The 23,041-nt window shown below is 41.1% G+C and overlaps 1 pseudogene; it reads left to right on the top strand.

Annotated features, from left to right (window-relative positions):
- Nucleotides 1–15,647: 15,647 nt before the first annotated feature.
- On the top strand, nucleotides 15,648–20,173 carry LOC148195847 (uncharacterized; annotated as a pseudogene).
- Nucleotides 20,174–23,041: the final 2,868 nt, after the last annotated feature.

Genomic DNA, 23,041 nt, shown 5'->3' with positions numbered 1-23,041 from the left:
AGACACCCACGCATGGCTTTGATGATGTACAAGTAGTCCTAACCTTCCTTGGAGGTCTTGGTCCACAAACCAAGATGATGCTTGACGCCTCAGCAGGAGGAAACATCAAATGGAAAACTCCAGAGGAAGCTACAGAAATCATTGATAATACGGCTACTAGTGATAATGAGCTGAAAAGTGAAACAGGAGCTCCTATTCAACAAAAACGAGTTCTACAGTTGCAATCCAATGATGCCTTGCTAGCTCAGAACAAGATACTAACTCAACAATTGGAGAATCTCACAAAGATACTTGCACAACTGCCAAAAGAGTTAAAGACTATTGCACAGGTTCAACCACAAATGTGTGAATTATGTGGTGGTGACCATATAAATGGTCAATGCGCCTTTCCAGTGGAAGCTTTAGAGGATGTTAACTTCATGGCCAATCAATTTTCATACTATCAAGGGAACTTCAATCAAGGGTGGAAACCACACCCAAGTATTGGTCAAGGACAAAGTGGGCAAGCTGGACAAAGTGGGCAAGCTGGACAATCAAGGCCATTTCACAAGCAACAACAGCAACAACCAACCTTATGGCAACAAATGTCTACACTTAATGAAAGATCAACAAGGTTGGAAGAAACTCTTCAGCAATTCATACAGAAAACTGAATCTTCTCAAAAGAGCACTGAAGCTGCTATTAAGAACTTGGAGATTCAATTGGGTCAGATTATCAAGCAATTGGAAGAAAGGCCTGATAAAAATTTTGGGGCTAATACTGAGGTTAACCCCAGGGAAGAATGTGAAGTGCTAGTGAGTGTAAATGTTGAAAAAGTTGAGTTGGAAAAAGAAGAGAGAGAAGAGAGAAAAGAGAGAGAAGAGAAAGAAGAAGAGAAAATTTGTGTGAAAATAAAGAAGTTGAGAAGAAAAAGAGAAGGGAAGAAAAAAATAAGAGAAAAGAAAAAGAGAAAATTTGGGGAAAGGAAGCATAAGAAAAAGAAGATGAGAGGAAACAAGAAGGAATCATATGAAAAATCCCATCCTCATCCAAAGAAGAATCATAGGAAGGAAAAGAAATTTAAGTGCTTTATGGAAATCTTCAAGAAATTGGAGATTAAAGTTCCTATGATTGAGACACTACAACAGGTTCCTGGTTTGATCAAATTTCTGAAGAAGTCCAGTAGAAAGAAGAAAAAGAAGAAGGAACTTGAACTTTACTGGGTCAAGCTAATGACGTTAAAAGAGCGCTTGCTGGGAGGCAACCCAGTGATTTAAGAACTTTTAATTTTTGGTTTGGTGATGTAATTTTGAACTTTTGGGTATTTTTGTTTTTGTTATAAGTTTGTTACAGGGTTTACATCTACTGATGGGTGTTGGTAAGTTTGAAGCACCTACTGATGGGTGTTGGTGAGATTTTAAACACCTACTGATGGGTGTTGGTGGATTTTGGGCCAGGCTCGTGACGTTAAACAAGCGCTACCTGGGAGGCAACCCAGTTGATTGATTGTTTTTGTTTATTTTAGTTAGGGTTTGCATAAGCATTTTAAACATTGAATTGCAGGGAACCAGTGAGGGGCATGTATGGGAGGCACGTAGGTTAAGAAAAGAAGGAGAAGATCACATCACGAAAGTGTCGCTGAGCGGTAAATTACCGCTGAGCGGTACTCTCGCAGATGGGCTTTAGTTCCCCTTAGCGGGACCCGAGCCCATTAGGGTATTTCTAAACCCTAAGCTGCGCAATTTCTCATACTTTCAGGCTCTTCTCTGCACAAACACTCCCACATACCTTCTCCAAGGTTTTCCACATCTTTTCACTCTTCCCTCTTAAGAAAATTTCTCTTCCACTCACTTTTTCACTAGTGTGCTATCAAAGTTTGGGGTTGGAAGAGAGCATTTTAGCTTGGAAGCATTTTCATTTAGTATCTCCACCCAAGTAAGTAAAATACATTTCGTTCATTCTAGGGTTCTTGAATTTGAATGTGATTGTCAAAACATGAATATTTAGGGGTTTTGATTTCTATGCATGATTCGATGATATATTTGATGTTTGAACCGATTAAACTGCATGATTATGAACTGGAAAACTGAAAATTGCATTTGGGTGGAGTTAGGACAGCTTTAAAACAAGATTTTCAAAAATCTGCAGAGTTACCGCTGAAGGGTAAACTGCCGCTGAGCGGCACTCTGCCAGATTTGGTTTTTCTGGTTTTTTGTGATCTGGATTATGGCACTGGTGGCGCTGAGGGGAAATTCTGGCCCTCAGCGGTGGTTTAGCTTCGAAAGGAGTTGTGTTCTATGTTTACTAATGATTAACATCATGTTCTATGGTTGTGTATTTGTGTTTGAATGTAGGAATGGCATCCTCTTCAGGAAAGAGATTGAAAACCATGGCAACCAAGAGAAAGGAAAAGGAACCAGAGCAACCCCACTCTAGCAGGTTCCTCTCTAGGAAACATGAGAAGCACTTTAGGGTGGTTCAGGACAGCAGACTTCTCATGGAGAGAAAGGTTGGAATGATACCTAACTTTGCTCCTCAATTTGGAGAGCAAGTGTTAGGGAATGACTGGGGAAAGCTAGCCACATATCCTGCACCGGCCAACATAGCTGTGGTAAAGGAATTTTACACCAATGCAAAGAAGATTGGTGATTATCCAGCTGAGAATTATTTGGGCTATGTCAGAGGCCATGCTATCAGGTATGATCCTGATTCTATCAATAACTTCCTGGACACTATGTGGGCTGGTGAGCAATGCCAGTTTTCTCTTTGCATGGAGGAAGGTGCTAATTATGAGGATGTGGAGAGAGTACTGTGTATACCTGGAGGACACTTCCAAAGGAATAGATCTGGCTCAGTGGTTAACATTAGGAGGATGGATTTGACTCCTCTTGCAAAGTATTGGATGGCGTTTTCTCATGCCAACATTCAGCCATGTTCACATGTGTCAGATATTACTCTCAGCAGGGCACTATTCATCTACTATGCTATCAGAAACTTAAACGTTAATATTGGGCAGGTGATAGCTGATGAGATTAGTGTGTGCGCCAATACCTCAAACAAAAAAGCACCACTAGGACATCCCTCCTTGATTACTCACCTTTGCAAGATAGCTGGGGTGGACACTTCTGCTCCACTATTTGAGAGGCCAAGAAAAGCTATTGATGAAGCCTATTACAGACAGTACTGTGGAGGTGAGGAGGCAGCTCAGCCAGTTCCACCGCGCCGTGCTCGTAGAGAGAGAGGGCCAGCACAGAGCCAGACATCTGCTGAGACACATGAAGCAGAACCATTCCAGATGAGGAACATGTATATGTCTCTTATAGGTGCTCAGTTGCAGTCCATTCACAGAGGGCAGGTGGCTACTGCTGAGATGATTGTGGGGATGTATGATACACCTCTAGCCCACAGGTGGACTATGGATGAATTCCATAATGTGGTAGCTTGGCCAGAGGAGCCAGTGCAAGGAGGAGGAGCTGGAGCAGCTGAAGCTTCAGCTAGAGAGATGGAAGAAGATGAAGTTGATGATGATGAGGCATTTGAAGATGATGAAGATGAGGAGGAAGAGGAAGATACAGAGGACAGCTCAGACTGATGAGGAGCTGAGATAGCATTTACTGATGAATGCTATCATATGTTTATGCTTTTGTTGGTTTAAGTTTTCTGAACTTATTTGTTTTTGTTTTTAGATTAGGGTTTGATGTACTCTATTGGAAACCTGGTTTGTGTGATGGTTTGATATTAACTGTGATTGTTTGATAAGTAATGCTTGATGATGCTTATTGATTGATTGATGTTGAGATGATGTGCACATTAAAATGCTTATATAGGTGATTCACAAGCTTTGTGAACAAATGCATGAGATCATGATTGTGATTGTGAAATTAAGCAGGATGTGTATGTCAAATGTGAATGAGCTTATATGTGAGGTTTTGAGCTCCAGAGTTGTTTTTGTTGAATGCTATTACTTTGGAAACATGAATGATTTTGCCCAGGTTTTCTATGATTGAATCAATTACTTGTTTTGCATCATATGATCAAGGCCGTTTGTTGGAACCCTTTTTATTGGCCAAATTCATAAAGTTAGCCCACTAAAAGAGAACACTTTGTGTTCTATCCTTTGAACCCTTAGCCTTGAACATAAATTGAAAACCCTTGTTGAAAAGCTTTACCTTGAGTTAAGTAGAGAATGTTGTGTGGTATTGTTAAATGTTCAAGTTTGGGGTTGTTGGGAAAGCATGAAAAAGGAAAAGCATTGAGCTAAGAGCTAAGAATTAGGAATATGAATATGCAAAGAAAAAGAAAAAGAAAAGAAAAGAAAAAGCAAAGCTCAATGCAAAAGAAAGTTGGGAATGAATAAGAAAAATTGTGTTGTTATGATTCTCTTAACTCAAGGATTTTGTGATCCAGAAAAACCAATTTTCTTGTTAGCCTAGCCACATTATAAGCCATTGAAAAGTCCTTGTGATGATGCATGCTTGTGAATGTTTTTGATTGTGGTAAAATGAAAGGCAAAGTTGATTCATGTAACATTGTGATAGTAGAGTGAATGAGTGATTACCTCTTATACACTTGTGTGTGAGTGAAACACTTTACCTAGTGAGGAAATATTCCATGAGCACATGAACATCCATGCTTAATTGATTGATCATTCATGAAATATAGCATTTGTTGGAATTTAAATGACTTTGTGAACACTAAAGCATGTGCACATCGTGATTGAACTCTTGGTCATAAGTTTGAGTGAAGTTGTTACTTATCTTGAAAAGAAGATTTTTGAATGAGTGAACTATCATATGAATTGGTTGAAAATTGAGTTACATCTTGTTTGCTTGAGGACAAACAAAGTTCTAAGTTTGGGGTTGTGATAACAGTTGAAAAAGTGTTATTTTCATGCTTAAAATTGACACTAAAAGCAACCTTTACACTTAGAAACTAGCTTGAAATCATGCTTTTATCCATATTTTCAGAAATAAGAGAGCTGGACAGGTTTATGCTTGATTTCACTGTTTTTGTGCAAGTTTTAAGGTGAACTTAGTGAAAGAAGTGAAGAAGGAGAGAGATGGAATCAGAAAAGACATCAAAAAGTGCAAAAGGAGAAGCCGCAAGTACCGCTCAGCGGCAGTTTACCGCTGAGCGGCACTCAGGAGCTCACGGGAGGACCGCTGAGGGGCAAAATGGTCGCTGAGGGGAAGAAACTACTCACGCACTTACCGCTGAGCGGCAATTTACCGCTGAGCGGCACACTTATGGGCTTGGACCTAGATTTTTTGTAATTTTAGAATAGTATATAAGCTTTAGGACGACCTAAGGTTTGTATCTTTGGCAAATACGAAGCAAACACTATCTCTTCCACCCCTTTGAAGGAGGATCTTGGATGCTCAGGCTACCTCTTCACCTTTCTAGGGTTTTATCCTTCATTCTTTCATTATTGTTCATCTAGGTTCACCATGAATATGGTGAACTAAACCTTGTATGTTTGTTGGGGAATCAATGTAATCTTTTGAAGCTCTCATATATGGAATTTGTGCTTGCATCTTAATCTAAGATTTATGCTTTCTTTCATCATTAGTTAGGGTTTTTCCTCTTTGCTTAATGCTTGCTTTGTTTAACTCATTCAATGCATGATTATTGATTTTGTCTATACGGGAACGTACGGGGAAGTCTAGATCCGGGGAATCTCTCCCAATATTATATTGGTTGTCGTTAAGCTCCTGCAGTTGATGAACTAATTATTAGGAATGCTAGGAATTGTATGAACTCGTAATTAGGGAGAAGCCTTCTTGAAAGGTACTTTAGAGAGTGGCATTAACAATGATGATTTGAATGTTGAATTCCTAAAATATATGAGAGTGGATAAGATGAAATTGACCCCCAACAACATATTCATATATATATTTCATTGAAAGTGCTTGTCTTTTGCTTTTGCCATTGATCAAAACCTCATGCATACATGTTTATTTTCTGTTTTGCATATTAAACTTCAATTATTTCGTTCTTAAGTCTTAGCTAATCAACAAACCACATAACTAAACTAGGCCGTGAGTCCTTTGGGAGAACGATACTTGGTCTTACCAAGTTTATTACTTGAACGATTCGGTCATACTTGCCGATTGTAAAACAAGTTTCTGACATCATATTTTGGTGATCATAAATTTGTCCATCAATAGCTTCTTGGGGCGAACGGCTCTTCCTACTCCAGTGGTTGGGTTTAGTCTAAGGAAGACGTGATCTCCTGCAGCGAACTCCAAAGGTCTTCTTCTCTTGTCAGCGTAGGACTTCTGTCTACTCCTCGACGTCTTTAACCTCTCTTGGATCAACTTCACCTTCTCGGTCGTCTATTGAATAAGCTCAGGTCCAGTCAACATCTTCTCCCCTTCTTGGAACCAACAAAGTGATGTTCGGCACTTCCTTCCGTAGAGAGCTTCAAATGGAGCCATTCCGATGATGGACTGGAAACTGTTGTTGTAGGTGAATTCCACTAGTGGTAATACTTCATCCCATACGCCCACGTGATCTAGGACGCAATTCCTCAGTAAGTCTTCAAGCGTCTGGATGGTCCTCTTGGATTGACCGTCCGTCTGAGGATGATAGGTTGAACTCATCTACAGTTTGCTACCCAATTCACTTTGCAGGGACTGCCAAAACCTAGACGTAAATCTTGTGTCTCGGTCAGAGATGATACCGGACGGAACTCCATGCAACCGAACGATCTCGTTGATGTAGAGTTGTGCAAGTTTCGTCATGGACATCTTCAAGTTGACGGCTAAGAAGTGTGCACTCTTCGTCAGCCGATCCACTATCACCCAGATGGAGTCATGATTCTTCACCATGCGGGGTAAGTGGGTCACGAAGTCCATGGAAATGATGTCCCACTTCCATTCAGGAATCTCAAGTTGTTGTAGTAGACCGCCCGGTCTCTGATGCTCCGCCTTGGCTCGTTGACAAGTTAAACATGATGCCACAAAACGAGCGACATCACTCTTCATTCCCGGCCACCAGAAGGACTTCCTGAGGTCTTGATACATCTTAGTCATGCCAGGATGAATGCTAAGATGACTATGATGTCCTTCCTCAAGAATGATCCTCTTTTGCTCGCCATCGTTTGGAACGCACGTCCTATCTCTGTAGCGTAACAGACCGTCCGTTCCAGTGTTGAAGTACTTTGCTTGGTCTGTACCGAGCGCGCCCAAAATTTTCACCAAGTCTTCATCCGCTGACTGCTTCTCTCTGATTCGGTCAAAGACGTTACTGGATATTCTAAGGTTACAACATCTGATACTGTTCGGTTCCAAGTCGAACTGTAACCTTAGATCTCTAAAGGTCTCAACCAGACTGAGTTCTCTTACAATCTTAACCGAGACATGAACTGCTTTTCTGCTTAAGGCGTCCGCCACCACATTAGCCTTTCCCGAATGATAAAGCAGTTCAAAATCATAATCCTTCAAGAACTCTAGCCAACGCCTCTGCCTCATATTCAACTCTTTCTGATCAAAGAGGTACTTGAGACTCTTGTGATCACTGAAGACTTGGAATGTAGATCCATACAAATAGTGTCTCCAAATCTTCAATGCAAAGACAACCGCTGCCAATTCCAAGTCGTGCGTAGGATAATTCTTCTCGTGAATCTTTAGTTGTCGAGAAGCGTACGCGACCGCCCTTCTTTCTTGCATAAGCACACAGCCCAAACCTTGATGAGAAGCATCGCAGTAGACTTCGAATGGTTTGGCCGTGTCAGGAATGACCAAAACTGGAGCGCTCGTCAACTTCTGTTTCAGTTCTTGGAAACTAGCTTCACACCGATCGGTCAACGCGAACGGGTGATCTTTTCTGGTCAGCTGAGTTAAAGGAGCTACTATCTTAGAGAATCCTTCAATAAAGCGCCTATAGTAGCCGGCGAGCCCCACGAAACTTCGGACCTCAGTGACCGAACGCGGACTTTCCTCTTCCAATACAGCTCCTACCTTGGCCGGATCCACTGAGATCCCTCCAGCAGAGACTACGTGCCCCAAGAATTACACTTCCTTCATCCAAAATTCACACTTAGATAGCTTAGCGTACAACTCCTTTTCTCTTAATACACTAAGCACTATCCTCAAGTGTTCTTCATGCTCTTCACAGCTCTTGGAGTAGATGGGGATATCATCAATGAAGACGACTACAAACTTGTCAAGGTACGGCCTGAAGATGCGATTCATGTAGTCCATGAATACCGCTGGTGCGTTCGTTACACCGAACGGCATTACTACATACTCGTAGTGTCCCTAACGAGACCGGAAGGCTGTCTTCTGGACGTCCCCTTCCTGAATCCGAATTTGATGATAACCGGACCTCAGATCAATCTTCGAGAATATGGTAGCACCGTGTAGTTGGTCCAGCAGATCGTCAATCCTAGGCAGGGGATACTTGTTCTTGATGGTCAGCTTGTTCAACTGTCTGTAGTCAATACAAAGTCGAGAGCTGCCATCCTTCTTCTTCACTAAGAGAACAGGCGCTCCCCAAGGTGATGCGCTCAGCCTGATGAATTTCTTATCCATTAGGTCTTCAATTTGCTTCTTTAGTTCAGTCAACTCTGCTGGTGACATCCGATACGGTGCAACAGAAATGGGCCTTGCTATAGACACTAAATCAATTGTGAACTCTACCTCGCGAGGAGGAGGTAGTCCAGGTATTTCATCCGGAAAGACGTCCGAAAATTCGTCCACAACCGATCGTTCTCCACTCAGCTTGCTATTGGACGATCGTTCATGTCTTAATTCTCCAAACTCCTTGTCTGCGTGCTTCATTATCAGAAAACAGCTGGCGCCTTCCATGATGTCCTCCTTTAGCTCACCGAGCGTCACGGATAACTCTTCTCCTTCTTCTTCTGGAAATACCAACTGCTTCGCACCACAGTCTATGAGAATGTGATTGGTAGCCAACCAATCCATTCCTAAAATCACCTCTAACTCCTTTAGAGGTAAACAAATGAGGTTTACCTTATATCTACGTCCTTCCACCTCAATAGGACATCTAATGCACATAGTAGATGTCCTAACCTCACCAGCCGCTGGGGTTGACACCACCAAGTCAAACTGCATCTCGCTCTCAGCTAACCCTAGTTTCTCAACGCACTTCTTCGAGATGAAGGAGTGTGTTGCCCCCGAGTCATACAACACACAACAAGGTATTCCAAACAATAAGCAAGTGCTGGTGATAAGTGTACCTGAGCTTGCTGCTTCAGCGCTCGTTATAGCATACACTCGTGATAACGGTTGAAAAACCGTTATTTTTATGCTTAAAATCGATACCAAAAGCAACCTTTAAGACTTAGAAACTAGATTGAACTCATATTTTTACGTTAGTTTTGTGAATAAGAGAGTTGAAAGTGAATTTAATGGTTTTGTGCAAGATTCCCTTGATTTTGTAGGCTAATTGAATGATTTGAAAGAAGAATTGAAGTACCGAATGATTTGAATGCTGAAAAGTCAACCAGTCAACCAGAAAAGTCAACCAGTCAACCAGAAAAGTCAACCAGTCAACCAAAAAAGTCAACTAGTTAACTAGAAAAGTCAACCAGTCAACCAGAATGCTGAAAAACCAACAGAACGTAGAAAAAGTGTGACCGAGTGGCACTGAGCGGTAACATACTGCTGAGCGGCACTTTTCAGGTGCCAAAATCACCGCTGAGGGGCAAAAACAGCAGCTGGGGGCAAAATGGATCATGCGGTATTACTGCTCAGCGGTAAAATACCGTTGAGCGCTATTCTAAGTGGGCTTGGACCGGTTTTCTTTTGTTTTTATGGGCTTGGACTTGTTTTATGTTATTTTTATGCCCTATTTAAGGACTTGCACGTCCTAGGGTTTGTATCTTTAGCTGGGAGGAAGCAGAAACACACTTTTCACCCCTTGGGGGTAGATTTGGAGATGGTAACAGCTCTCCTCTTCTCTTTCTAGGGTTTTTCTATCTCTTTCACTCTTTCATTATTGTTCATCTAGTTTCACCATGAATATGGTGAACTAAACCTTGTATTGTTGTTGGGGAATCAATGTAGTCTTGTTGAACTCTCATATATAGAATTTGTTTTAACATCTTATTTTAAGACTTATGCTTTCTTTCATCATTAGTTAGGGTTTTTCCTCTTCGCTTAATGCTTGCTTTGTTTAACTCATTCATTGCCATGATTATTGATTTTGTCGATATGGGAACGTACGGGGAAATCTAGATCCGGGGAATTTCTCCCAATAGCATATTGGTTGCCTTTAAGCTCCTGCACTTCAGAACTAATTGTATGAACTCGTAATTAAGGATAGGCCTTCTTGCAAGGTGATTTAGAGAGTGGCATTAGCATTGATGAAAAGAATGATCAATTCCTAAAAGTATATGAGAGTGGATAAGATGAAATTGATAACCCCAACAACATACTCATCCATCTAATTCATTAAAGTGTTTGTTTTCCTCTTTTGCATTGATCAAATTCATGCATACATGTTTAATTACTGTCTTTTGCATTTAAAACCTACAATCAATTGTTCACAAGTCTCAAATAATCAACAAATCATATAACTAACTAGGCCGTGAGTCCTTTGGGAGAACGATACTGATGGACAAATTTATGATCACCAAAATATGATGTCACAAACTTGTTTAACAATCGGCAAGTATGACCGAATCGTTTCAAGTAATAAACTCGGTAAGACCAAGTATCGTTCTCCCAAAGGACTCACGACCTAGTTTAGTTATGTGATTTGTTGATTAGCTAAGACTTAAGAACAAAATAATTGGAGTTTAATATGCAAAAGACGAAAATAAACATGTATGCATGAGGTTGATCAATGGCTAAAACAAAAGACAAGCACTTTCAATGAAATATATTGATGAATATGTTGTTGGGGGTCAATTTCATCTTATCCACTCTCATATATTTTAGGAATTCAACATTCAAGTCATCATTGTTAATGCCACTCTCTAAATTACCTTTCAAGAAGGCTTCTCCCTAATTACGAGTTCATACAATTCCTAGCATTCCTAATAATTAGGTTTTTTAGCACAGGAGCTTAAGGCAACCAATATACTATTGGGAGAAATTCCCCGGATCTAGACTTCCCCGTACGTTCCCGTATCGACAAAATCAATAATCATGCATTGAATGAGTTAAACAAAGCAAGCATTAAGCAAAGAGGAAAAACCCTAACTAATGATGAAAGAAAGCATAAATCTTAGATTAAGATGCAAGCACAAATTCCATATATGAGAGCTTCAAAAGATTACATTGATTCCCCAACAAACATATAAGGTTTAGTTCACCATATTCATGGTGAACCTAGATGAACAGTAATGAAAGAATGAAAGAGATAGAAAAACCCGAGAAAGAGAAGAGGAGAGCTGTCACCATCTCCCAATCTACCCCAAGGGGTGGAAGAGAGAGTGTTTGCTTCGTTTCTGCCAAAGATACCAAACCCTGAGACATCTAGGTCTTTAAATAGGACATAAAAATAATAGAAAACGGGTCCAGGCCCAAACAGATCATAAAATCGCATAAAATTGGCCCAAAACTCGTCTGGTTGACTTTTTTCGTATGCTGGTTGACTGGTTGACTTTTCTGGTTGACTGGTTGACTTTTCTGGTTTCTGGTTGAATTTTCTGATTCCATCTCTCTCCTTCTTCACTTCTTTCACTAAATTCACCTTAAAACCTGCACAAAAACACTGAAATCAAGCATAAACCTGTCCAGCTCTCTTATTTCTGAAAATATGGATAAAAGCATGATTTCAAGCTAGTTTCTAACTGTAAAGGTTGCCTTTTGTGTCAATTTTAAGCATGAAAATAACAGTTTTTCAACTTTTATCAGATACTTGGTCTTACCGAGTTTATTACTTGATACGATTCGGTCACACTTGCCGATTGTTAAACAAGTTTGTGGCGCCGTTTTTTCGGTGTTCATAAATTTGTCATCAAGTTTTTGGCGCCGTTGCCGAGGAGTCGTGGTTTAACTAGTTCATTTGTGTGATTATTGATTATCTTTGACTTGAATTTTGAATTTTGAAATTTGAATTTCTGTTTTTATTTTTTCTGTTTTTATTTTATTTTATTTTATTTTATTTTATTTTATTTTATTTTTCTGTTTTTATTTTTTCTGTTTTCTGGTTTTATTTTTTCTCTGTTTTTATTTTATCTTCTTATCTTTGATCTTATATATTCTTCTATATCTTTTTGTGCTAACCAATTTTTCTAGGGTTTTGTTTTCTTGTGTATGCAGGAGACAATCCGAAGTAGGAGCAAGAAAACTGCAGAACCTCTTCTTGAAGGGTTAGACGAGAGTAGACGGAGGAGAAGAATCCGTACATCTAGAGAACTTTTTCCTCCTCCGGAAACTCTGTTACAACCATCACCACAAGGTTCTGACCATAGCACTGAGAATATGGAGAATAATAATGCCAGAAGAACTCTTGCAGATTACACTAATATAGCTGGACCTCAGCATTTCAATAGCATAGCAAGACCAAGAGTCAATGCAGCCAACATGGAGGTGAAACCAGCATTAATCCAACTGGTGAAGAGTAATCAATTTAATGGGTTGTCTCACGAAAGCCCATATGAGCACCTCACAACTTTTAATGAGATCTGCAACACGGTGAAAATAAATGGGGTGCCGGACGAAGCAATCAAACTTAGCCTGTTTCCATTCTCATTAGGAGGAAACGCTAAGCTTTGGTTAAATTTTTTTCCAGAAGGAAGCTTTAGAGAGTGGGAAGCAGTGGTGACCAAGTTCCTAAACAAATACTTTCCACAATCAAAGGTGAATAAAGGAAAGCAAGAGATTTCATCATTCAGGCAAGGCATGGAGGAATCACTAGGGCATGCATGGGACAGGTATACAAGCTTATTAAGAAAGATACCCACGCATGGATTTGATGAAGTGAAAGTAGTCCTAATCTTCCTTGGAGGTCTTGGTTCACAAACCAAGATGATGCTTGACGCCTCAGCAGGAGGAAATATCAAATGGAAAACTCCAGAGGAAGCTACAGAAATCATTGACAATATGGCTACTAGTGATAATGAACTAAACAGTGAAAGAGGAGCTCCTATTCAACAAAAAGGAGTTCTACAGTTACAAACCCATGATGCCTTGCTAGCACAGAACAAGATACTAACTCAACAACTTGAGACGCTTACAAAAACACTTGCACAACTACCAAAAGAGTTAAAGACTGTTGCATAGGTTCAATCACAATTGTGTGAATTATGTGGAGGTGACCATATCAATGGTCAATGCGCTTTTCCAGCAGAAGCCTTAGAGGATGTTAACTTCACGGCCAATCAATACCGTCAGGGGAATTTTAATCAAGGGTGGAAACCACACCCAAGCATTGGTCACGGACAAACTGGGCAAGCCGGACAAACTGGGCAATTTAAAAGGTGATGAATCGTTATTTCTTGAATTAGATTTAGTTTATTGCACTTAAATAAACCAGGGAATTGTGTTTAATTGTTTGTTATTTCCCAGTTTTCCGAATTCTGCTTAATTTGGTCGGAAATTTGTAATTGTGCTAATTTGGATTTTCTGAGCTGATTAAGTGCAATTTTGAAATGCAGGAAAATTTCGGAAATACATTTTGGGACATCAGGAAGAATGCCAAATAAATTCAAGACTCTCCAGACAGACATTTTTGAATTAATTAAATTGTAATTCAGTCGTTTAAAATTTCTGTATCAACTCTTATATTTTGGGTCAATTTTTGGTAAATTAGAGTAGACCCAAAAATTAGAAGTTAGTGATTTAGACCTAGGTTTTTCTTTTGTGTGGACCCCACCCTTATTAAAGGTGACCCACGGCTCTTGAAAAGCCCTAGCCGCCACTGCTACTTGCAATTTTTCTGACTCTCTCGGTCCTTGGTTTTGAGGGCATGGGATTTTTGAATTTTATTTTTCGCTGGAATGATGTTTTGCATTGAATAAAAAGAGCTGATGGGTTGCGTCACGGATGGAGAATCACACGGAGTTGGAATGAGCCGAGGAGGATCCATTTTTATTTAGAGAAAGTTGGTGTATGATGTTGAGCTGGAAGTAGAAGTGAAATGGTGCACGGAAGTGGAGCAGAGGCAGCTGCCAGCGGTGCTTCATTATTTGGTGTGTTGAAGCGGTTTTGGAGGTGGGAGAACCAGCCTCTACCGAGTGGAGACTTTCATTTTCGCAGCAAGCAGCACACAGTGCATTTACTTTCCTATTAGAGTGAAGAAACGTGATGGATTTTGGTGTGCACAGTAATTAAAAAAAAATAGTGTTTGTCACGGCATGAAGAGAGAACGTGTTGGAGGATTGCTTGCCACGGCTGGAAGCATGAGGTGTTGGTGTGCAAGGAAATGGTGAAGGAGCTGGAACACAAGGGAGACGTGATGGCTGGAAGGAGAGACGCACGTTTCTTTTATCTTCATTTAATTTTTCTTAGCTTGGAGAAAAGTGTTGATTAGATGGGTAGGTATACGGTGAATGAAGAAGATTGGCAAAATGATTAGGAGCTGGAGATGCACACACGGAGTTGCGGCTTCCACGTCCAGCATAGGATTGCATTTTTCATTTTCAGTCATGTTCAGCAAAGCAGGGCACACGCGATGATGGCTGTTATGTCCAGCAAGAGAAAGCTTCAAAGTTTGGTTTACTGTTCACGTGTTGCTTTTAGTGCTATTTCGATGTGCATTTCATTGTTTCACTTTTTAGATTAATCAGTGCATTTAAATATTAGGTGTGCTGTGATGCTTACTACTTCATTTTATTTTTACTGTTCACGCGCTTTTAAACTTATTATTTCAGTGAAGAAATGGAGTTGTGCTCGGTGCCTTTCATTAATTAGATTAAGATTGCATATTTTCTTTAATTCCAAGTTGCATTAGGCATTTGATGTTTTAGTTAAAGTATTGCATTTGAATAGCATATTACGTGCTCATTATTTGCTGCATTTTAGTTAGTTCACACACCTTGCTTTAGGATTGTTCCGTTCACTGTTTCCATTTACTTTAAATGCCTTCAATTATGTTCGGTTGCGTTTAGTTTTCAATTTAATTTAAGTTCACTTGCTTTCACAAAACTTTCACAAAACCCCCCCCCCTTTTCCGTGTGTGATCTGAGACTGAACTGCAATATTGGTCCTTGTGAGACGACCTAGGAGTCACTTCCTAGCACTATATTGCATTCTTTCATGCACAACTTTTGTTGGGAGGTGCGACCCTCTCATCAAAATGGCGCCGTTGCCGGGGACCAACGGTTCAGTTTTAGGTTTTTTGTGTTGATAATGTGTTGTTTGTGTGTCGTGTTTTGTCTTGTATGTTTGAGTGTGTGTGATTTGTTTGTTTAGGTTGTTTTGTGTGTTCAAAATTTTTGTGATGTCGTTTCATGATTTTAAGGTGCTGTGACTTAGTGCATGACTAGGGGAAATCCGAGGCCTATACCACCCTTTGATCCTGAGATTGATAGAACTTTTCATAGGTTAGCCAGACATTCTAGGAATTTATCTTTAGAGTCTGTTTTTGAGTCTGTTCCATTGGATACTGTGCATCCCACTGCTGAGTACTTTGTGCATACTGCATCCACTGCATCTGTTGCATCTGCACGTGATTCTGATTCTGATTTTGTTGTTTTTCACACTGAGAACAATATGGCACAACCTCCACCTCGTGAGAGGACTTTTAGGGAGATGGCTGCACCTGATTTCGATATCGAAAGCTTGTGCATCCAATATCCTGATGAGGACGTTCCATTTGTTCTCAAGACTGGACTGATCCATTTGTTGCCCAAGTTTCATGGTCTTGCAGGTGAGAGTCCTCATAAGCATTTGAAGGAATTCCACATTGTCTGTTCTAGTATGAAACCACATGATGTTCCTGAAGAGCACATCTTCTTGAAGGCATTCCCTCATTCATTGGAAAATGTTGCTAAGGATTGGTTGTATGGTTTGGCGCCTAGATCCGTCACTAGCTGGGATGATCTGAAGAGGCTGTTCTTAGATAAATTTTTCCCAGCAGCCCGGACCACAGCTATCAGAAAGGACATAACTGGGATTAGGCAGCTTGGTGGAGAGAACTTATATGAGTATTGGGAGAGATTCAAGACACTTTGTGCTAGTTGTCCCCACCATCAGATACCTGAGCATCTCCTTGTCCAGTATTTCTATGAGGGTTTGAACAACATGGACCGTGGTATGATTGATGCTGCCAGTGGTGGAGCTATTGGAGACACCACACCTGCTGAGGCCAGGCAATTGATTGAGAAGATGGCTTCCAACTCCCAGCAGTTTAGCACCAGGAATGATACCATTGTGGTGAGGGGCGTGCATGATGTTGTTGCCCAGTCTTTATCAGCTGTTGAAAGCAAGTTGGAAGGAAAGATTGACTCTCTTACGAAGTTGGTGACACAGTTGACTACCAACCAGAGATCTGCAGCTCCATCGGCATCTGTTGCACGGCTATGTGCTATTTGTCCTTCCAGTGACCACTATACAGATGCTTGTCCTTCTTTGCAGCAATCTGCTGCCTCTGATGCGCCTCAGGCTTATGCTACGAACATCTACAACAATAGGCAGCAACAACAGCAAAATCATGACTTATCCAGCAACAGGTACAACCCAGGGTGGAGGAATCACCCCAATCTGAGATGGAACAATGCGCCACAGCATCAACAGCAGGCACCACCTTTCCAGAATGCTGGAGCACCTAACAGATATGTGCCTCCACCTATGCAACAACACCGAGGCAACAACAACAGCAACAGCAAGAGGCACCTGCCCAACCAGCTGCCCACCCTTCCACTTCGTCTGAACCTTCGTTGGAAGAGTTAGTGAGACAGATGACTATGCAAAACCTGCAGTTTCAGAAGGATAACATGCAATTTCAGCAGGAGACTAGAGCTTCCATACAGAGTCTCACTAACCAGATGGGTCAGATGGCTACTCAGATAAACTAGGCGCAGTCTCATAATTCGGATAAGTTACCATCCCAGACTGTGCAGAACCCAAGGAATGTGAGTGCCATAACCCTTAGATCAGGGAAGCAGATTTTTGTGCCTTCAGAGCCCTCTTCTACACCTACACCCATGCCTGCTACTTGTCCTAGAAAGAACGACCATGACGGTCCGAGCAAGGCATTTGAGGTGGGTGAATCTTCTTCTCCAACTGGTGGTTCTTCTTCAGGTGGATCTTCTCCCTCTTCCACCACCACCGCTGCCGCACCTTCTCCATTGGTTGACCGACCTATCCCTCTACCATTCCCTTCACGGGCACTTCCTAGCAAAAAGATGGAGGATGTGGATAAGGAAATTCTGGAGACCTTCAGGAAGGTAGAGGTGAACATACCTCTACTTGATGCCATCAAGCAGATACCGAAGTATGCCAAATTCTTGAAGGAGCTGTGCACACACAAGAGGAAGATGAAGGGAAATGAGAGGATAAGCATGGGAAGGAATGTATCTGCGCTCATTGGTAAGTCGGTCCCGCACATCCCTGAAAAGTGCAAGGACCCAGGTATATTTTGCATTCCTTGTGTGATTGGAAACAATAAATTTGAAAATGCCATGCTTGATTTGGGTGCTTCTGTTAATGTCATGCCTCTGTCTATATATGCATCTTTGTCTCTTGGTCCTTTGCAAACCACGGGTGTGGTCATTCAATTGGCCAATAGGAGTGTTACCCACCCAGCAGGTTTCATAGAGGATGTCTTGGTTAGGGTTGGTGAATTGATTTTTCCTGCTGACTTTTATGTTTTGGAAATGGAGGAGGGATTCTCTCATGGATCCGCTCCCATTATCTTAGGCAGGCCATTCTTGAAAACTGCCCGAACTAAGATTGATGTGTATGCTGGAACTTTGTCTATGGAATTTGCTGATATTGTTGTTCATTTTAATATCCTTGATGCAATGAAATTTCCAGCTGAGGACCATTCTCTGTTTAGGATCGATGCATTGGATGACATTATTGATAAATATGTTGTTGATGATTTTGATTCTTTGCATAAGAAAGAGCAATCTTTTCTATCTTCTCTACATACATGCATTGAATCTGAATTTGAGAATGATGTTGATTTTGAAGAGAATTTGGATATCCATGATGTTGATGATGTTTCTGATATGGATGATGTTGATAATGTAATTGTCATGGATATGGATTTGGAGCTTGATGAGATAGGTGTTCCGCCTTTACCTGTGAATTCTTTGGAGTCAGAATGCACTAACCACTTTGTAGGAAGTACAAATGAATCTGACTTGCAGGCACCTACTCTTGAGTTGAAACAGCTCCCAGATAACCTCAAGTACGTGTACTTGGAGGATGATGAGAAGAAACCGGTGATCATTTCCACCTCCCTTGATTCTGTTCAAGAGGAGAAGTTGCTTGGTGTGTTGAGGAAGCACAAGAAGGCCATTGGTTGGAGTTTGGCTGACATACCTGGTATTAGCCCATCCACATGCATGCATAGAATTCTTTTGGAAGATGGGGCAAGGCCAGTGAGACAGCCACAAAGAAGGCAAAACCCCGTGATCATGGACGTCATCAAGAAGGAGGTGACCAAGCTTTTGCAAGCTGGGATCATCTACCCTATTTCAGATAGTCAGTGGGTTAGCCCCATCCATGTTGTGCCCAAGAAAACTGGCCTCACTGTGGTGAAGAATGAGAGGGATGAGCTTATCCCAACTAGAGTGCAGAACAGTTGGAGAGTCTGCATTGACTATAGGAGGCTCAACCAAGCAACCAGGAAAGATCATTTCCCCCTGCCATTCATTGATCAGATGCTGGAGCGCTTGGCAGGTATATCTCATTATTGTTTTCTTGATGGTTTTTCTGGTTACTTTCAAATAAATATTGCTCCTGAGGATCAAGAAAAAACCACATTCACCTGTCCCTTTGGCACTTTTGCCTATAGGAGGATGCCCTTTGGTCTATGCAATGCCCCTGGTACCTTCCAGCGGTGCATGCTTAGCATTTTTAGCGACTTTCTTGAGAATTGCATAGAGGTGTTTATGGATGATTTTACTGTGTACGGATCCTCTTTTGATGCATGTTTAGACAGTCTGGAAAAAGTTTTGAAAAGATGCATAGAAACAAACCTTGTTCTCAATTTTGAGAAATGTCACTTCATGGTTGGACAAGGTTTGGTTCTAGGGCATATCATTTCTGAAAAGGGAATAGAGGTAGACCCTCCTAAGATATCTGTGATTTCGCAGTTGCCTTACCCCTCTTGCGTGCGAGAGGTGCGATCTTTTCTTGGACATGCAGGTTTCTACAGGCGCTTCATCAAAGATTTCAGCAAGAAGGCGCTTCCTTTGTCCAGACTGCTGCAGAAAGATATTGACTTCTCTTTTGATGACAGATGCAAGCAGGCGTTTGATTGCCTGAAGGAAGCTTTGACCACCGCCCCTATCATTCAGGCACCAGATTGGACAGCCCCATTTGAGCTCATGTGCGATGCGTCTAATTATGCATTAGGAGCTGTCTTGACACAGAAAATTGACAAGCTGCCGAGAGTGATCTACTATGCTTCACGCACTTTGGATGATGCCCAGGCAAATTATACCACCACTGAAAAAGAGTTGTTGGCAATTGTTTTTGCCCTTGATAAGTTTAGGTCATATTTGCTTGGATCACCTGTTATTGTGTATACTGACCATGCAGCTCTAAAGTTTCTGTTGAAAAAGGCGGAGTCAAAGCCTAGATTGATCAGGTGGATGCTACTGCTCCAAGAGTTTGACTTGCAAATTGAAGACCGGAGTGGAGCACGGAATTTGGTTGCAGACCACCTAAGCCGGATTGAAAAAGCTGATGTGTTGCCCATACAGGATACCTTTCCTGACGAGAGTTTGTTGATGATTTCTTACTCTCACCCCACTCCTTGGTTTGCACACATTGTAAATTATTTGGTTGCTTCTGTTTTTCCTCCCTTAGCATCACGTGCTCAGATTGCTAAAATTAAGAGTGATGCTAAGTATTATGTTTGGGATGACCCATATCTGTGGAAGTTGTGCAGTGACCAGGTTACTAGGAGATGCATTCCGGACCATGAGATTGACTCGGTCCTGCAGTTTTGTCATGCCTCCTCACCTGGTGGTCATCTGGGGATACAGAGAACAGCTCGCAGGGTGTTGGACTGTGGTTTTTATTGGCCTTCCATCTTCAAAGATGCGGAGAAGATCTGCAGCACTTGTGAGCCTTGTCAGAGAGCAGGAGGATCAATTTAACAGAGACAAGAGATGCCTCAACAACCTATGTTGTTCTGTGAGGTGTTTGATGTATGGGGTATAGATTTCATGGGTCCTTTTCCTGTTTCTTTTGGTTTCTGTTATATTCTCCTTGCTGTGGATTATGTTTCAAAATGGGTGGAAGCTAGAGCCACCAGGACTAATGATGCTCGGGTTGTTGTAGATTTTGTTAGATCTCACCTCTTTTGCAGGTTTGGAGTGCCTAGAGCAATTGTTAGTGATCAAGGAACCCATTTTTGCAACAGATCCATGCAAGCCTTGCTCAAGAAATATGGGGTGACGCACAAAGTTTCTACACCTTACCACCCCCAAACAAATGGGCAGGCTGAGATCTCCAACAGGGAGATTAAGAGGATTTTGGAGAAGATTGTCCAGCCCAACAGGAAAGATTGGAGCAATAGGTTGGACGATGCTCTTTGGGCTCACAGGACAGCTTACAAAGCACCGATAGGGATGTCTCCTTACCGGGTTGTCTTCGGAAAAGCATGTCACCTACCGGTCGAGATTGAGCATCGGGCATATTGGGCTGTGAAGATTTGCAACTTCTCCATGGACCAAGCTGGAGAGGAAAGAAAGTTGCAACTGAATGAATTGGATGAGATCCGATTGGAGGCATATGAGAACTCGAAGTTCTACAAGGAAAGGACAAAGAAGTTCCATGATAGTTCTATTGTTAGAAAGGACTTCGAGGTGGGCCAACAGGTTTTGTTGTATAACTCTAGACTCGGCCTCATGGGTGGTAAGTTGAGATCAAAATGGACTGGACCTTTTGTTGTGACTAATGTTTATCCTTATGGTGCAGTAGAGATCCAAGGTCCATCTACAGCTAAAAGCTTCAAGGTGAACGGGCATAGACTGAAGCCTTTCCTCAGCAACCCTTCTTTAGTGGATGTAGTGGTGGAGGAGACGTCTTTGGTCCACCCCACCTATCCTCCCATCTGACTCAGGGAGTTTCTTTTCTCCTTCCCTCCTCACTTTTATTGCACTTTGTCGATATCTGATGATTGTTCTGATTGTTTGATCTACTGATTGTGACACACTGAGGACATTGTGTCGTTTAAGTGTGGTCTATTCGGGGAGGTTGTTTCTTTGTTCATGTTTCGGTTTTTATGTAGTTTGTTGTGTCTTGTGTACAGTTTTGCATACTTTTCGTAAATTCTGGATTGTGGTTAGGTTGTCAGTTTTCCTTCACTTCATTGATACTCTGAGATTTTGGATTCCTTGCTTTTCTTTGCTTGGAAGATGATCATGATGTTTGAGAGTTGAATTGATTGTGACACAAATGCCCTGTGTGAGAATTTGAGCCACTTGATGTTCTTTCTTGTGTGTGATATGTCTCTTGATCGCTTGCACATATGCCTTGGTTTGACTCTTGTTGATAACTCTTGATTGATATGCATGTTTGGAAGTGATAAAGGCAGCTTTGTTTTTGAGCCTCTCTAGCCAAATAAGCTTACCTTGTTCTAATCCTTTGAAAACCCTTTTTGAGCCTATACTTTCCCCCATTTCTTTGTTTTGAATGCTTATACACTAGCCCTAAGTGAAAAACCATGATTACCTTAACCTTAGGGAATTTTGGAGCTTTGGAAGTGTTTTGGGAACAAGTGTGGTCTCCTTGGGGATTCTGATGAGTTGGCTAGTTAGTTCCTCTTCTTGTTTTGTTTTTGTAAATATGTGGTGTATCTTGTCTCTTGAAATTGTGTGCTGAATAGAGAAAAGAAAAGAGACAGGATGAAAAAAAAGAGAGCAGAAAAATATAAAAAAAAATGTGAATAATGGAGTCAAGAAGAGGATGGAATTAGAGGTTGTGGGTGTGTTTGAATGTGTTTACACTTGTTCCCCATTGCTCCTCTGTTCCTTATGGTTTGTAGCTTCTTATCCAGATATATCCTCCCTTGTCCTTGGCCCCATTACAACCATGAAAAGACCTTTTGATTTGAACATGCATATGTGTTCGAGTGTTGATATTAGAGGCTCGCCAAGTCTGTTGTTGTTTGCTTTCTTGAGTGCATTGAGTGACATTGATTTACCTTAAACACTTGAGAGAAACACTGATTGTGTGCATCTGTGAGGCTCTGTTGCTGTTGATTCATCTCTTGAACTGATTGACTGCTTTCCTTGTACTGAATTGTTTCGATGATTCTTTGAGTATCTGCTTTTGTTGACTCTGTGTTGGATTCTGCCTATACCTTTTACCGTCCAGAATTTTGTGAGAATTGTGCAACTGTGTTTCTGTTTTGGAGTCTTTGTTGTCTGTCTTTCGAGTCTGTGTCAGCTCCCTGATGTTTGAGTAGTTCCCTGGTTTTCGTTTTAGTTTTGCCCAGGAGTGCAAAAGACTAAGTGTGGTCTATTTTGATGAATCGTTATTTCTTGAATTAGATTTAGTTTATTGCACTTAAATAAACCAGGGAATTGTGTTTAATTGTTTGTTATTTCCCAGTTTTCCGAATTCCGCTTAATTTGGTCGGAAATTTGTAATTGTGCTAATTTGGATTTTCTGAGCTGATTAAGTGCAATTTTGAAATGCAGGAAAATTTCGGAAATACATTTTGGGACATCAGGAAGAATGCCAAATAAATTCAAGACTCTCCAGACAGACATTTTTGAATTAATTAAATTGTAATTCAGTCGTTTAAAATTTCTGTATCAACTCTTATATTTTGGGTCAATTTTTGGTAAATTAGAGTAGACCCAAAAATTAGAAGTTAGTGATTTAGACCTAGGTTTTTCTTTTGTGTGGACCCCACCCTTATTAAAGGTGACCCACGGCTCTTGAAAAGCCCTAGCCGCCACTGCTACTTGCAATTTTTCTGACTCTCTCGGTCCTTGGTTTTGAGGGCATGGGAT

Source organism: Vigna umbellata, chromosome 7 (genome assembly GCF_029865625.1).
Source record: "Vigna umbellata cultivar VRB3 chromosome 7, Vumbellata_1.0, whole genome shotgun sequence".
Taxonomy (NCBI): Eukaryota; Viridiplantae; Streptophyta; class Magnoliopsida; order Fabales; family Fabaceae; genus Vigna; species Vigna umbellata.
Note: the sequence above shows the minus strand (reverse complement) of the source record. Positions and strands in the feature narration are given on the sequence as shown.